General features: G+C 62.1%; 1 protein-coding gene across 1 annotated transcript in view; it reads right to left on the reverse strand.

Moving 5' to 3' along the window:
* The window catches only part of ALPL (alkaline phosphatase, biomineralization associated), a 41,284-nt gene extending 31,562 nt beyond the window's left edge, over window positions 1–9,722 (reverse strand). The window contains exon 1 of the mRNA XM_069742851.1: window positions 9,626–9,722. The gene's annotated coding sequence lies outside the window, so the exon portion shown is untranslated. The remainder of the gene's footprint in view (window positions 1–9,625) is intronic.
* Window positions 9,723–16,506: the final 6,784 nt, after the last annotated feature.

The raw sequence follows: 16,506 nt of genomic DNA on the forward strand, positions 1-16,506 counted from the left end.
CCAGTATATGTCTGATAACAGGGAGTAATAGCTGGCAGCCTCCCCCCCCCCCCCCCAGTAATGGCTGATAACAGGGGAGTAATAGCTGGCAGCCCCCCCCCCCCCCAGTAATGGCTGATAACAGGGAGTAATAGCTGGCAGCCCCCCCCCCCCCCCCCAGTAATGGCTGATAACAGGGAGTCAATAGCTGGCAGCCCCCCCCCCCCCCCCCCCAGTAATGGCTGATAACAGGGAGTAATAGCTGGCAGCCCCCCCCCCCCCCAGTAATGGCTGATAACAGGGAGTAATAGCTGGCAGCCCCCCCCCCCCCCAGCTAATGGCTGATAACAGGGAGTAATAGCTGGCGAGCCCCCCCCCCCCCCCCCCCAGTAATGGCTGATAACAGGGAGTAATAGCTGGCAGCCCCCCCCCCCCCCCCCCAGTAATGGCTGATAACAGGGAGTAATAGCTGGCAGCCCCCCCCCCCCAGTAATGGCTGATAACAGGGAGTAATAGCTGGCAGCCCCCCCCCCCCAGTAATGGCTGATAACAGGGAGTAATAGCTGGCAGCCCCCCCCCCCCCCCCAGTAATGGCTGATAACAGGGAGTAATAGCTGGCAGCCCCCCCCCCCCCCCCCCCAGTAATGGCTGATAACAGGGAGTAATAGCTGGCAGCCCCCCCCCCAGTAATGGCTGATAACAGGGAGTAATAGCTGGCAGCCCCCCCCCCCCCCCCAGTAATGGCTGATAACAGGGAGTAATAGCTGGCAGCCCCCCCCCCCCCCAGTAATGGCTGATAACAGGGAGTAATAGCTGGCAGCCCCCCCCCCCCCCAGTAATGGCTGATAACAGGGAGTAATAGCTGGCAGCCCCCCCCCCCCCCCCAGTAATGGCTGATAACAGGGAGTAATAGCTGGCAGCCCCCCCCCCCCCCCCAGTAATGGCTGATAACAGGGAGTAATAGCTGGCAGCCCCCCCCCCCCCCCCCCAGTAATGGCTGATAACAGGGAGTAATAGCTGGCAGCCCCCCCCCCCCCCCCAGTAATGGCTGATAACAGGAGTAATAGCTGGCAGCCCCCCCCCCCCCCCCCAGTAATGGCTGATAACAGGGAGTAATAGCTGGCAGCCCCCCCCCCCCCCAGTAATGGCTGATAACAGGGAGTAATAGCTGGCAGCCCCCCCCCCCCCCCCAGTAATGGCTGATAACAGGGAGTAATAGCTGGCAGCCCCCCCCCCCCCCCCCCAGTAATGGCTGATAACAGGGAGTAATAGCTGGCAGCCCCCCCCCCCCCCCCCCAGTAATGGCTGATAACAGGGAGTAATAGCTGGCAGCCCCCCCCCCCCCCCCCCAGTAATGGCTGATAACAGGGAGTAATAGCTGGCAGCCCCCCCCCGCCCCCCCCCCCAGTAATGGCTGATAACAGGGAGTAATAGCTGGCAGACCCCCCCCCCCCCCCCCCAGTAATGGCTGATAACAGGGAGTAATAGCTGGCAGCCCCCCCCCCCCCCCCAGTAATGGCTGATAACAGGGAGTAATAGCTGGCAGCCCCCCCCCCCCCCCAGTAATGGCTGATAACAGGGAGTAATAGCTGGCAGCCCCCCCCCCCCCCCAGTAATGACTGATAACAGGGAGTAATAGCTGGCAGCCCCCCCCCCCCCCCCCAGTAATGGCTGATAACAGGGAGTAATAGCTGGCAGCCCCCCCCCCCCCCCAGTAATGGCTGATAACAGAGGAGTAATAGCTGGCAGCCCCCCCCCCCCCCCCAGTAATGACTGATAACAGGGAGTAATAGCTGGCAGCCCCCCGCCCCCCCCCCCCCAGTAATGACTGATAACAGGGAGTAATAGCTGGCAGCCCCCCCCCCCCCCCAGTAATGACTGATAACAGGAGTAATAGCTGGCAGCCCCCCCCCCCCCCCCAGTAATGGCTGATAACAGGGAGTAATAGCTGGCAGCCCCCCCCCCCCCCCGGTAATGACTGATAACAGGGAGTAATAGCTGGCAGCCCCCCCCCCTCCCCCCAGTAATGGCTGATAACAGGGAGTAATAGCTGGCAGCCCCCCCCCCCCCCAGTAATGACTGATAACAGGGAGTAATAGCTGGCAGCCCCCCCCCCCCCCCAGTAATGGCTGATAACAGGGAGTAATAGCTGGCAGCCCCCCCCCCCCCCCCCAGTAATGGCTGATAACAGGGAGTAATAGCTGGCAGCCCCCCCCCCCCCCCAGTAATGGCTGATAACAGGGAGTAATAGCTGGCAGCCCCCCCCCCCCCCCAGTAATGGCTGATAACAGGGAGTAATAGCTGGCAGCCCCCCCCCCCCCCAGTAATGGCTGATAACAGGGAGTAATAGCTGGCAGCCCCCCCCCCCCCAGTAATGGCTGATAACAGGGAGTAATAGCTGGCAGCCCCCCCCCCCCCCCCAGTAATGGCTGATAACAGGGAGTAATAGCTGGCAGCCCCCCCCCCCCCCCCAGTAATGGCTGATAACAGGGAGTAATAGCTGGCAGCCCCCCCCCCAGTAATGGCTGATAACAGGGAGTAATAGCTGGCAGCCCCCCCCCCAGTAATGGCTGATAACAGGGAGTAATAGCTGGCAGCCCCCCCCCCCCCAGTAATGGCTGATAACAGGGAGTAATAGCTGGCAGCCCCCCCCCCCCCCCCCAGTAATGGCTGATAACAGGGAGTAATAGCTGGCAGCCCCCCCCCCCCCCCCCCCAGTAATGGCTGATAACAGGGAGTAATAGCTGGCAGCCCCCCCCCCCCCCAGTAATGGCTGATAACAGGGAGTAATAGCTGGCAGCCCCCCCCCCCCCAGTAATGGCTGATAACAGGGAGTAATAGCTGGCAGCCCCCCCCCAGTAATGGCTGATAACAGGGAGTAATAGCTGGCAGCCCCCCCCCCCAGTAATGGCTGATAACAGGGAGTAATAGCTGGCAGCCCCCCCCCCCAGTAATGGCTGATAACAGGGAGTAATAGCTGGCAGCCCCCCCCCCCCCCCCCCAGTAATGGCTGATAACAGGGAGTAATAGCTGGCAGCCCCCCCCCCCCCAGTAATGACTGATAACAGGGAGTAATAGCTGGCAGCCCCCCCCCCCCCCAGTAATGGCTGATAACAGGGGAGTAATAGCTGGCAGCCCCCCCCCCCCAGTAATGGCTGATAACAGGGAGTAATAGCTGGCAGCCCCCCCCCCCCAGTAATGGCTGATAACAGGGAGTAATAGCTGGCAGCCCCCCCCCCCCAGTAATGACTGATAACAGGGAGTAATAGCTGGCAGCCCCCCCCCCCCCCCCCCAGTAATGGCTGATAACAGGGAGTAATAGCTGGCAGCCCCCCCCCCCCCAGTAATGGCTGATAACAGGGAGTAATAGCTGGCAGCCCCCCCCCCCCCCAGTAATGGCTGATAACAGGGAGTAATAGCTGGCAGCCCCCCCCCCCCCCAGTAATGGCTGATAACAGGGAGTAATAGCTGGCAGCCCCCCCCCCCCCCAGTAATGGCTGATAACAGGGAGTAATAGCTGGCAGCCCCCCCCCCCCCAGTAATGGCTGATAACAGGGAGTAATAGCTGGCAGCCCCCCCCCCCCCAGTAATGGCTGATAACAGGGAGTAATAGCTGGCAGCCCCCCCCCCCCCCAGTAATGGCTGATAACAGGGAGTAATAGCTGGCAGCCCCCCCCCCCCCCCAGTAATGACTGATAACAGGGAGTAATAGCTGGCAGCCCCCCCCCCCCCCCCCAGTAATGGCTGATAACAGGAGTAATAGCTGGCAGCCCCCCCCCCCCCCAGTAATGGCTGATAACAGGGAGTAATAGCTGGCAGCCCCCCCCCTCCCCCAGTAATGGCTGATAACAGGGAGTAATAGCTGGCAGACCCCCCCCCCCCCCCCAGTAATGACTGATAACAGGGAGTAATAGCTGGCAGCCCCCCCCCCCCCCCCCAGTAATGGCTGATAACAGGGAGTAATAGCTGGCAGCCCCCCCCCCCCCCCAGTAATGGCTGATAACAGGGAGTAATAGCTGGCAGCCCCCCCCCCCCCCCCAGTAATGGCTGATAACAGGGAGTAATAGCTGGCAGCCCCCCCCCCCCCCCCCCCAGTAATGACTGATAACAGGGAGTAATAGCTGGCAGCCCCCCCCCCCCCCCCAGTAATGGCTGATAACAGGGAGTAATAGCTGGCAGCCCCCCCCCCCCCCCCCCCAGTAATGGCTGATAACAGGGAGTAATAGCTGGCAGCCCCCCCCCCCCCCCCCCAGTAATGACTGATAACAGGGAGTAATAGCTGGCAGCCCCCCCCCCCCCCCCCAGTAATGGCTGATAACAGGGAGTAATAGCTGGCAGCCCCCCCCCCCCCCCCCAGTAATGACTGATAACAGGGAGTAATAGCTGGCAGCCCCCCCCCCCCCCCCCCAGTAATGGCTGATAACAGGGAGTAATAGCTGGCAGCCCCCCCCCCCAGTAATGGCTGATAACAGGGAGTAATAGCTGGCAGCCCCCCCCCCCCCCCCAGTAATGGCTGATAACAGGGAGTAATAGCTGGCAGCCCCCCCCCCCCCCCCAGTAATGGCTGATAACAGGGAGTAATAGCTGGCAGCCCCCCCCCCCCCCCCCAGTAATGGCTGATAACAGGGAGTAATAGCTGGCAGCCCCCCCCCCCCAGTAATGGCTGATAACAGGGAGTAATAGCTGGCAGCCCCCCTCCCCCAGTAATGGCTGATAACAGGGAGTAATAGCTGGCAGCCCCCCCCCCCCCCCAGTAATGGCTGATAACAGGGAGTAATAGCTGGCTGCCCCCCCCCCCCCCCCAGTAATGACTGATAACAGGGAGTAATAGCTGGCAGCCCCCCCCCCCCCCCCCCCCAGTAATGGCTGATAACAGGGAGTAATAGCTGGCAGCCCCCCCCCCCCCCCCAGTAATGACTGATAACAGGGAGTAATAGCTGCAGCCCCCCCCCCCCCCAGTAATGGACTGATAACAGGGAGTAATAGCTGGCAGCCCCCCCCCCCAGTAATGGCTGATAACAGGGAGTAATAGCTGGCAGCCCCCCCCCCCCCAGTAATGACTGATAACAGGGAGTAATAGCTGGCAGCCCCCCCCCCCCCCCAGTAATGGCTGATAACAGGGAGTAATAGCTGGCAGCCCCCCCCCCCCCCAGTAATGACTGATAACAGGGAGTAATAGCTGGCAGCCCCCCCCCCAGTAATGGCTGATAACAGGGAGTAATAGCTGGCAGCCCCCCCCCCCCCAGTAATGACTGATAACAGGGAGTAATAGCTGGCAGCCCCCCCCCCCAGTAATGGCTGATAACAGGGAGTAATAGCTGGCAGCCCCCCCCCCCCAGTAATGGCTGATAACAGGGAGTAATAGCTGGCAGCCCCCCCCCCCCCAGTAATGGCTGATAACAGGGAGTAATAGCTGGCAGCCCCCCCCCAGTAATGCTGATAACAGGGAGTAATAGCTGGCAGCCCCCCCCCCCCCCCCAGTAATGGCTGATAACAGGGAGTAATAGCTGGCAGCCCCCCCCCCCCCCCCAGTAATGGCTGATAACAGGGAGTAATAGCTGGCAGCCCCCCCCCCGCCCCCCCCCAGTAATGGCTGATAACAGGGAGTAATAGCTGGCAGCCCCCCCCCCAGTAATGGCTGATAACAGGGAGTAATAGCTGGCAGCCCCCCCCCCCAGTAATGGCTGATAACAGGGAGTAATAGCTGGCAGCCCCCCCCCCCCCCCTAGTAATGGCTGATAACAGGGAGTAATAGCTGGCAGCCCCCCCCCCCCCCCAGTAATGGCTGATAACAGGGAGTAATAGCTGGCAGCCCCCCCCCCCAGTAATGGCTGATAACAGGGAGTAATAGCTGGCAGCCCCCCCCCCCCCAGTAATGGCTGATAACAGGGAGTAATAGCTGGCAGCCCCCCCCCCCCCCCTAGTAATGGCTGATAACAGGGAGTAATAGCTGGCAGCCCCCCCCCCCCCCCCCCAGTAATGGCTGATAACAGGGAGTAATAGCTGGCAGCCCCCCCCCCCAGTAATGGCTGATAACAGGGAGTAATAGCTGGCAGCCCCCCCCCCCCCAGTAATGGCTGATAACAGGGAGTAATAGCTGGCAGCCCCCCCCCCCCTAGTAATGGCTGATAACAGGGAGTAATAGCTGGCAGCCCCCCCCCCCAGTAATGACTGATAACAGGGAGTAATAGCTGGCAGCCCCCCCCCCCCCCCCCCCCCCCAGTAATGGCTGATAACAGGGAGTAATAGCTGGCAGCCCCCCCCCCCCCCAGTAATGGCTGATAACAGGGAGTAATAGCTGGCAGCCCCCCCCCAGTAATGACTGATAACAGGGAGTAATAGCTGGGCTGATAACAGGGAGTAATAGCTGGCAGCCCCCCCCCCCCCCCAGTAATGGCTGATAACAGGGAGTAATAGCTGGCAGCCCCCCCCCCCCCCCAGTAATGACTGATAACAGGGAGTAATAGCTGGCAGCCCCCCCCCCCCCAGTAATGGCTGATAACAGGGAGTAATAGCTGGCAAGCCCCCCCCCCCCCAGTAATGGCTGATAACAGGGAGTAATAGCTGGCAGCCCCCCCCCCCCCAGTAATGCTGATAACAGGGAGTAATAGCTGGCAGCCCCCCCCCCCCCCAGTAATGGACTGATAACAGGGAGTAATAGCTGGCAGCCCCCCCCCCCCCCAGTAATGACTGATAACAGGGAGTAATAGCTGGCAGCCCCCCCCCCCCCAGTAATGGCTGATAACAGGGAGTAATAGCTGGCAGCCCCCCCCCCCCCAGTAATGGCTGATAACAGGGAGTAATAGCTGGCAGCCCCCCCCCCCCAGTAATGGCTGATAACAGGGAGTAATAGCTGGCAGCCCCCCCCCCCCCCCCCAGTAATGGCTGATAACAGGGAGTAATAGCTGGCAGCCCCCCCCCCCCCAGTAATGGCTGATAACAGGGAGTAATAGCTGGCAGCCCCCCCCCCCCCCAGTAATGGCTGATAACAGGGAGTAATAGCTGGCAGCCCCCCCCCCCCAGTAATGGCTGATAACAGGGAGTAATAGCTGGCAGCCCCCCCCCCCCAGTAATGGCTGATAACAGGGAGTAATAGCTGGCAGCCCCCCCCCCCCCAGTAATGGCTGATAACAGGGAGTAATAGCTGGCAGCCCCCCCCCCCCCCCCCAGTAATGGCTGATAACAGGGAGTAATAGCTGGCAGCCCCCCCCCCCCCAGTAATGGCTGATAACAGGGAGTAATAGCTGGCAGCCCCCCCCCCCCCCAGTAATGGCTGATAACAGGGAGTAATAGCTGGCAGCCCCCCCCCCCAGTAATGGCTGATAACAGGAGTAATAGCTGGCAGCCCCCCCCCCCCCAGTAATGGCTGATAACAGGGAGTAATAGCTGGCAGCCCCCCCCCCCCCCAGTAATGGCTGATAACAGGGGAGTAATAGCTGGCAGCCCCCCCCCCCCCCCCAGTAATGGCTGATAACAGGGAGTAATAGCTGGCAGCCCCCCCCCCCCAGTAATGGCTGATAACAGGGAGTAATAGCTGGCAGCCCCCCCCCCAGTAATGACTGATATCAGGGAGTAATAGCTGGCAGCCCCCCCCCCCCCCAGTAATGGCTGATAACAGGGAGTAATAGCTGGCAGCCCCCCCCCCCCCCCAGTAATGGCTGATAACAGGGAGTAATAGCTGGCAGCCCCCCCCCCCCCCCCAGTAATGGCTGATAACAGGGAGTAATAGCTGGCAGCCCCCCCCCCCCCAGTAATGACTGATAACAGGGAGTAATAGCTGGCAGCCCCCCCCCCCCCCCCAGTAATGGCTGATAACAGGGAGTAATAGCTGGCAGCCCCCCCCCCCCCCCAGTAATGGCTGATAACAGGGAGTAATAGCTGGCAGCCCCCCCCCCCCAGTAATGGCTGATAACAGGGAGTAATAGCTGGCAGCCCCCCCCCCCCCAGTAATGACTGATAACAGGAGTAATAGCTGGCAGCCCCCCCCCCCCCCCCCAGTAATGGCTGATAACAGGGAGTAATAGCTGCAGCCCCCCCCCCCCCCAGTAATGGCTGATAACAGGGAGTAATAGCTGGCAGCCCCCCCCCCCCCCCCCAGTAATGGCTGATAACAGGGAGTAATAGCTGGCAGCCCCCCCCCCCCCCAGTAATGGCTGATAACAGGGAGTAATAGCTGGCAGCCCCCCCCCCCCCCAGTAATGACTGATAACAGGGAGTAATAGCTGGCAGCCCCCCCCCCCCAGTAATGGACTGATAACAGGGAGTAATAGCTGGCAGCCCCCCCCCCCCAGTAATGGACTGATAACAGGGAGTAATAGCTGGCAGCCCCCCCCCCCCCCCCCCAGTAATGGCTGATAACAGGGAGTAATAGCTGGCAGCCCCCCCCCCCCCAGTAATGGCTGATAACAGGGAGTAATAGCTGGCAGCCCCCCCCCCCCCCCAGTAATGGCTGATAACAGGGAGTAATAGCTGGCAGCCCCCCCCCCCCCAGTAATGGCTGATAACAGGGAGTAATAGCTGGCAGCCCCCCCCCCCCAGTAATGGCTGATAACAGGGAGTAATAGCTGGCAGCCCCCCCCCCCAGTAATGGCTGATAACAGGGAGTAATAGCTGGCAGCCCCCCCCCCCCCCAGTAATGGCTGATAACAGGGAGTAATAGCTGGCAGCCCCCCCCCCCCAGTAATGGCTGATAACAGGGAGTAATAGCTGGCAGCCCCCCCCCCCCCCAGTAATGGCTGATAACAGGGAGTAATAGCTGGCAGCCCCCCCCCCCCCAGTAATGGCTGATAACAGGGAGTAATAGCTGGCAGCCCCCCCCCCCCCCCCCAGTAATGGCTGATAACAGGGAGTAATAGCTGGCAGCCCCCCCCCCCCCCCAGTAATGGCTGATAACAGGGAGTAATAGCTGGCAGCCCCCCCCCCCCCCCCAGTAATGGCTGATAACAGGGAGTAATAGCTGGCAGCCCCCCCCCCCCAGTAATGGCTGATAACAGGGAGTAATAGCTGGCAGCCCCCCCCCCCCCCAGTAATGACTGATAACAGGGAGTAATAGCTGGCAGCCCCCCCCCCAGTAATGACTGATAACAGGGAGTAATAGCTGGCAGCCCCCCCCCCCAGTAATGGCTGATAACAGGGAGTAATAGCTGGCAGCCCCCCCCCCCCCCAGTAATGGCTGATAACAGGGAGTAATAGCTGGCAGCCCCCCCCCCCCCCCAGTAATGGCTGATAACAGGGAGTAATAGCTGGCAGCCCCCCCCCCCCCAGTAATGACTGATAACAGGGAGTAATAGCTGGCAGCCCCCCCCCCAGTAATGACTGATAACAGGGAGTAATAGCTGGCAGCCCCCCCCCCCCCCCCGGTCACGTGGTGCCTTGTTACATTGTCTACCCCCCCCCCTCATCGCTCGGTTCTGCCGCAGGTCGGGGGCTCCTCAGTATCGGGGGTCTCCCTGCAGACCCCGCTGGCCTTGGTGTGATTAACCCCGTAGATCCGGGAGGGGGGCAGGATGGACGTCGGCGGGGGTCGGCCGACCAAGTGATGATGAGATCCCCCCCCCAACATAAAGCGGCTCCAGGGTGAGGGGACCCCCAACTACAGAGCACCCACAGGGGGGTCCCCACCGGGCAGAGGGTGGTCGCGTCTTACCTGCTCCAGTTATCAGCAACTTGTGACTGAAGCTGAAGGAAAAGTTCAAGGAGGAACGAAGTCCCAGCCCGGCCCCTCCAGATGCGCTGCCCAGCCCCCCACATCTCCTCAGCCTGCAAGACCCTCCTGGGGGCAGTCACAGTGGTCTCTGACCTGGTAATGGGGTGGGGGCATAAGCGGTGGTCCCTGTGATCTGGGGGGGGGTGTTAGCGGTGGTCCCTGTGGTCTGGGGGGGTACGTTAGCGGTGGTCCCTGTGGTCTTGGAGTAGGTTAGCGGTGGTCCCTGTGGTCTGGGAGTAGGTTAGCGGTGGTCCCTGTGGTCTGGGAGTAGGTTAGCGGTGGTCCCTGTGGTCTGGGAGTAGGTTAGCGGTGGTCCCTGTGGTCTGGGAGTAGGTTAGCGGTGGTCCCTGTGATCTGGGGGGGGGGTGTTAGCGGTGGTCCCTGTGGTCTGGGGGGGTACGTTAGCGGTGGTCCCTGTGGTCTGGGAGTAGGTTAGCGGTGGTCCCTGTGGTCTGGCAGTAGGTTAGCGGTGGTCCCTGTGGTCTGGGAGTAGGTTAGCGGTGGTCCCTGTGGTCTGGGAGTAGGTTAGCGGTGGTCCCTGTGGTCTGGGAGTAGGTTAGCGGTGGTCCCTGTGGTCTGGAAGTAGGTTAGCGGTGGTCCCTGTGGTCTGGGAGTAGGTTAGCGGTGGTCCCTGTGGTCTGGGGTTAGGTTAGCGGTGGTCCCTGTGGTCTGGGGTTAGGTTAGCGGTGGTCCCTGTGGTCTGGGAGTAGGTTAGCGGTGGTCCCTGTGGTCTGGGAGTAGGTTAGCGGTGGTCCCTGTGGTCTGGGAGTAGGTTAGCGGTGGTCCCTGTGGTCTGGGGGTACGTTAGCGGTGGTCCCTGTGGTCTGGGGTAGGTTAGCGGTGGTCCCTGTGGTCTGGGAGTAGGTTAGCGGTGGTCCCTGTGGTCTGGGAGTAGGTTAGCGGTGGTCCCTGTGGTCTGGGAGTAGGTTAGCGGTGGTCCCTGTGGTCTGGGAGTAGGTTAGCGGTGGTCCCTGTGGTCTGGGGGTAGGTTAGCGGTGGTCCCTGTGGTCTGGGGGTAGGTTAGCGGTGGTCCCTGTGGTCTGGGAGTAGGTTAGCGGTGGTCCCTGTGGTCTGGGGTTAGGTTAGCGGTGGTCCCTGTGGTCTGGGAGTAGGTTAGCGGTGGTCCCTGTGGTCTGGGGTTAGGTTAGCGGTGGTCCCTGTGGTCTGGGAGTAGGTTAGCGGTGGTCCCTGTGGTCTGGGGTTAGGTTAGCGGTGGTCCCTGTGGTCTGGGAGTAGGTTAGCGGTGGTCCCTGTGGTCTGGGGTTAGGTTAGCGGTGGTCCCTGTGGTCTGGGGTTAGGTTAGCGGTGGTCCCTGTGGTCTGGGGTTAGGTTAGCGGTGGTCCGGGGGTACGTTAGCGGTGGTCCGGGGGTACGTTAGCAGTGGTCCCTGTGGTCTGGGGGTACGTTAGCGGTGGTCCGGGGGTACGTTAGCGGTGGTCCCTGTGGTCTGGGGGGGTACGTTAGCGGTGTTCCCTGTGGTCCGGGGGTACGTTAGCGGTGGTCCCTGTGGTCTGGGGGGGTACGTTAGCGGTGGTCACTGTGGTCCGGGGGTACGTTAGCGGTGGTCCGGGGGTACGTTAGCGGTGGTCCCTGTGGTCTGGGGGGGTACGTTAGCGGTGTTCCCTGTGGTCCGGGGGTACGTTAGCGGTGGTCTGGGGGTATGTTAGCGGTGGTCCCTGTGGTCTCGGGGCGCGGTGGTCCCTGTGGTCTGGTCACACTCCTGCTGAGACCCCCGCCGCCTCTTGTGTTGGGGTCTGGTTCTGACGATACCTTTCTCCACTTTCCTTCGGCCTCTGGTCTGCAGCGCTCCCGCTAATCCTCGGCTATGGGGGGCTGGATGGCGCCCGGTCTGAGGTCCTGTCCCCTGGACACGAGACCCCCTTTGCCTCCAGGTTGTCGCTGCACGGTTTTCTGGTTTTCGGCTCCGCCTTCCTGATTTTTGGACCCAGTTGAGGGTTTATAAAGTAACTTCAATGAATATTAACCCTCTCCAGGGCACAGGGGTGTACTTACTTACTCCATCCACAGCCCTAGTAATGGAGTCACAGCAAGGACGGATGTGACCGTTGGTCCCCCAATAACTTCATCCCCCTATATTTCAGCCATGTGTATGGTGCGTAACTGTTATGGATGCCCCCCAGTAAACCTAATGGGGCTGAGGGTTCGGGCTGCCCGGTGTCGGTGCGCTCCATCCTTCTGTGTGGGGCTGAGGGATCGGGCTGCCCGGTGTCGGTGCGCTCCATCCTTCTGTGCAGGGCTGAGGGATCGGGCTGCCCGGTGTTGGTGCGCTCCATCCTTCTGTGTGGGGCTGGGAGATAGGGCTGCCCGGTGTCGGTGCGCTCCATCCTTCTGTGTGGGGCTGAGGGATCGGGCTGCCCGGTGTCGGTGCGCTCCATCCTTCTGTGCGGGGCTGAGGGATCGGGCTGCCCGGTGTCGGTGCGCTCCATCCTTCTGTGCGGGGCTGAGGGATCGGGCTGCCCGGTGTTGGTGCGCTCCATCCTTCTGTGTGGGGCTGGGAGATAGGGCTGCCCGGTGTCGGTGCGCTCCATCCTTCTGTGCGGGGCTGAGGGATTGGGCTGCCTGGTGTCAGTGCGCTCCATCCTTCTGTGTGGGGCTGAGGGATCGGGCTGCCCGGTGTCGGTGCGCTCCATCCTTCTGTGCGGGGCTGAGGGATCGGGCTGCCCGGTGTCGGTGCGCTCCATCCTTCTGTGCGGGGCTGAGGGATCGGGCTGCCCAGTGTTGGCGTGCTCCATCCTGTGCGGGGCTGGGAGATCGGGCTGCCTGGTGTCAGTGCGCTCCATCCTTCTGTGTGGGGCTGAGGGATCGGGCTGCCCGGTGTCGGTGCGCTCCATCCTTCTGTGTGGGGCTGAGGGATCGGGCTGCCCGGTGTCGGTGCGCTCCATCCTTCTGTGCGGGGCTGAGGGATCGGGCTGCCCAGTGTTGGCGTGCTCCATCCTGTGCGGGGCTGGGAGATCGGGCTGCCTGGTGTCAGTGCGCTCCATCCTTCTGTGTGGGGCTGAGGGATCGGGCTGCCCGGTGTCGGTGCGCTCCATCCTTCTGTGTGGGGCTGAGGGATCGGGCTGCCCGGTGTCGGTGCACTCCATCCTTCTGTGCGGGGCTGAGGGATCGGGCTGCCCAGTGTTGGCGTGCTCCATCCTGTGCGGGGCTGGGAGATCGGGCTGCCTGGTGTCAGTGCGCTCCATCCTTCTGTGTGGGGCTGAGGGATCGGGCTGCCCGGTGTCGGTGCGCTCCATCCTTCTGTGTGGGGCTGAGGGATCGGGCTGCCCGGTGTCGGTGCACTCCATCCTTCTGTGCGGGGCTGAGGGATCGGGCTGCCCAGTGTTGGCGTGCTCCATCCTGTGCGGGGCTGGGAGATCGGGCTGCCTGGTGTCAGTGCGCTCCATCCTTCTGTGTGGGGCTGAGGGATCGGGCTGCCCGGTGTCGGTGCGCTCCATCCTTCTGTGTGGGGCTGAGGGATCGGGCTGCCCGGTGTCGGTGCGCTCCATCATTGTGCGGGGAGACAAATCAATCTAGGTCCCCACTACCCCCAAAAACGCGCGCTCCCTCCGTGATCAGAGTACTGGGGTAAGGTCTGGCTATTGAAGGCGTGCGCCCCCCCACCACTGTCTGGGGGTCTTACATGTGCTCGTCCCCAGTCGCCCAGTGGTGTCAGATCCAGTGATCACACAAGACGCACTAGTAGATCACTGGATCCTGCCGGCAGCACATGGTGTAACCCGCATTGTGCCAAAACTGGAGGAAGGATCAGTGTGAATAACAGCCAGGGAGCAATCGGTGTGACTGGTGCCTGTTCATCAGCCCCATGTAAGAAGACCCCAAGTGTGCGCATAAAGCTGCCTTTACACCCGAGCCACATGCCAGCCAAACCCACCGAATGTGGCCGGACCACCAAACTAATTTGTGTGGGGTCCATCGGGGCTGTGAGATGTTACCAGTTTGTGTTCAGGGAAGATGAGGGGCTGGAGGATGGGAACCTGGTTATGAGGGGGCCAGCAGAGGGCTGGTGGTCTTCTATGTAGGGGATATGAGGGGCCAGCAGAGGGCTGGTGGTCTTCTATGTAGGGGGTTATGAGGGGGCCAGCAGAGGGCTGGTGGTCTTCTATGTAGGGGATATGAGGGGGCCAGCGGAGGGCTGGTGGTCTTCTATGTAGGGGATATGAGGGGGCCAGCGGAGGGCTGGTGGTCTTCTATGTAGGGGGATATGAGGGGGCCAGCGGAGGGCTGGTGGTCTTCTATGTAGGGGGATATGAGGGGGCCAGCGGAGGGCTGGTGGTCTTCTATGTAGGGGATATGAGGGGCCAGCGGAGGGCTGGTGGTCTTCTATGTAGGGGGATATGAGGGGGCCAGCGGAGGGCTGGTGGTCTTCTATGTAGGGGGATATGAGGGGGCCAGCGGAGGGCTGGTGGTCTTCTATGTACGGGGATATGAGGGGGCCAGCGGAGGGCTGGTGGTCTTCTATGTAGGGGGATATGAGGGGGCCAGCGGAGGGCTGGTGGTCTTCTATGTAGGGGGATATGAGGGGGCCAGCGGAGGGCTGGTGGTCTTCTATGTAGGGGGATATGAGGGGGCCAGCGGAGGACTGGTGGTCTTCTATGTAGGGGGATATGAGGGGGCCAGCGGAGGGCTGGTGGTCTTCTATGTAGGGGGATATGAGGGGGCCAGCGGAGGGCTGGTGGTCTTCTATGTAGGGGGATATGAGGGGGCCAGCGGAGGGCTGGTGGTCTTCTATGTAGGGGGATATGAGGGGGCCAGCGGAGGGCTGGTGGTCTTCTATGTAGGGGGATATGAGGGGCCAGCGGAGGGCTGGTGGTCTTCTATGTACGGGGATATGAGGGGCCAGCGGAGGGCTGGTGGTCTTCTATGTAGGGGGATATGAGGGGGCCAGCGGAGGGCTGGTGGTCTTCTATGTAGGAGGATATAAGGGGGCCAGCGGAGGGCTGGTGGTCTTCTATGTAGGGGGATATGAGGGGCCAGCGGAGGGCTGGTGGTCTTCTATGTAGGGGGATATGAGGGGGCCAGCGGAGGGCTGGTGGTCTTCTATGTAGGGGGATATGAGGGGGCCAGCGGAGGGCTGGTGGTCTTCTATGTAGGGGGATATGAGGGGGCCAGCGGAGGGCTGGTGGTCTTCTATGTAGGGGGATATGAGGGGCCAGCGGAGGGCTGGTGGTCTTCTATGTAGGGGGATATGAGGGGGCCAGCGGAGGGCTGGTGGTCTTCTATGTAGGGGGATATGAGGGGGCCAGCGGAGGGCTGGTGGTCTTCTATGTAGGGGGATATGAGGGGCCAGTGGAGGGCTGGTGGTCTTACATAGAACGTTGTGGGGGTTTCTGACAACTGAAGGATGATCACTTCTGTGTGGTTTATAGCACCCCATAATCACTGGTCTCGCGGTCGTCTTTAGGGCTGCAGTTTGGACTGACACTTGGTAGCAGGAGGACGTGGGCCCTGCGGGGGCCCGGCTGCGGAGGACGTGGGCCCTGCGGGGGCCCGGCTGCGGAGGACGTGGGCCCTGCGGGGGCCCGGCTGCGGAGGACGTGGGCCCTGCTGCGGAGGACGTGGGCCCTGCGGGGGCCCGGCTGCGGAGGACGTGGGCCCTGCTGCGGAGGACGTGGGCCCTGCTGCGGAGGACGTGGGCCCTGCGGGGGCCCGGCTGCGGAGGACGGGGGCCCGGCTGCGGAGGACGTGGGCCCTGCGGGGGCCCGGCTGCGGAGGACGTGGGCCCTGCGGGGGCCCGGCTGCGGAGGACGTGGGCCCTGCGGGGGCCCGGCTGCGGAGGACGTGGGCCCTGCGGGGGCCCGGCTGCGGAGGACGTGGGCCCTGCGGGGGCCCGGCTGCGGAGGACGTGGGCCCTGCGGGGGCCCGGCTGCGGAGGACGGGGGCCCTGCGGGGGCCCGGCTGCGGAGGACGTTGTAGGTGGTGATGCCCCTCGGAGGAGTCGCCATGAGGACACGGTAGCGGCAGGGATTAGTGTCCTCCACCTTGGGCCTGATCATGAAGGGGTTACGGCTCGGACTTCACCCCATAGCAATGATTTACTCTGCGGTCGCGGCCGGATCCAGATCTCATGATGTCGCTCCGTTGGTCGCGGCTGTGGGGGGTCCTCTCATTTTCTAGCCGCCATTGTTGCCCTGATTATTGGTGCCTCAATCACGGCTGGGCGGCACATCGCCGCAGGGTGTAGGCAGACGTGGGCCGGGGTTTTGGGGTCCCGAATGAGCACTACCCGCTTCTACCCCTCGGGGGCATTGCTGCCTCCACACAGTGGTGTCCCCTGCACACATCCAATGACAGCGCAGCTCTTATGTAAGCCCAGAATGACACGAGAGCTGTGATTGGGTGCGATGTGACGGCGGCGCTCTGCGGGGTGTCGTCTATGGTGACGCATGGTGGGGTGGCCGAGGTGCCCACCGCGGTTACCCCTTGGCTCTCGTGGTCGCCGCGGTCTGGGCTTCGTCCTCGCGGTGGACCTGCCGCTGGATTTCATTCTTTTCCTTTGGGTTTAAAGGATTCGAAGGTGATTGATAGAAATTGTGCTTGTTCCTGCCGGAGCGTGGGCCCTATCTGTACAGTGAGGGGCGTCCTCTCCGGCCGGCCCCCCGCCATGTCCTGTGGAGCGCTGGCACCAGACACCGCTCCGCAGATAAGACATTCCAGGAAGCTGCCATTTCCCCTTTTCATGCGTTTTTTTCCATGATTCTGTTCTTGGAGTCATGAGACTCATTATTGACCGCGATGTGGTCCAGAGCCGTGCGCCCCCCTCACCACGGCATGATGGGGGGCTGGGATTCCCGGCCAAGTAG

The sequence above is a fragment of the Ranitomeya imitator genome, chromosome 10 (genome assembly GCF_032444005.1).
Source record: "Ranitomeya imitator isolate aRanImi1 chromosome 10, aRanImi1.pri, whole genome shotgun sequence".
NCBI classification, from domain to species: Eukaryota; Metazoa; Chordata; class Amphibia; order Anura; family Dendrobatidae; genus Ranitomeya; species Ranitomeya imitator.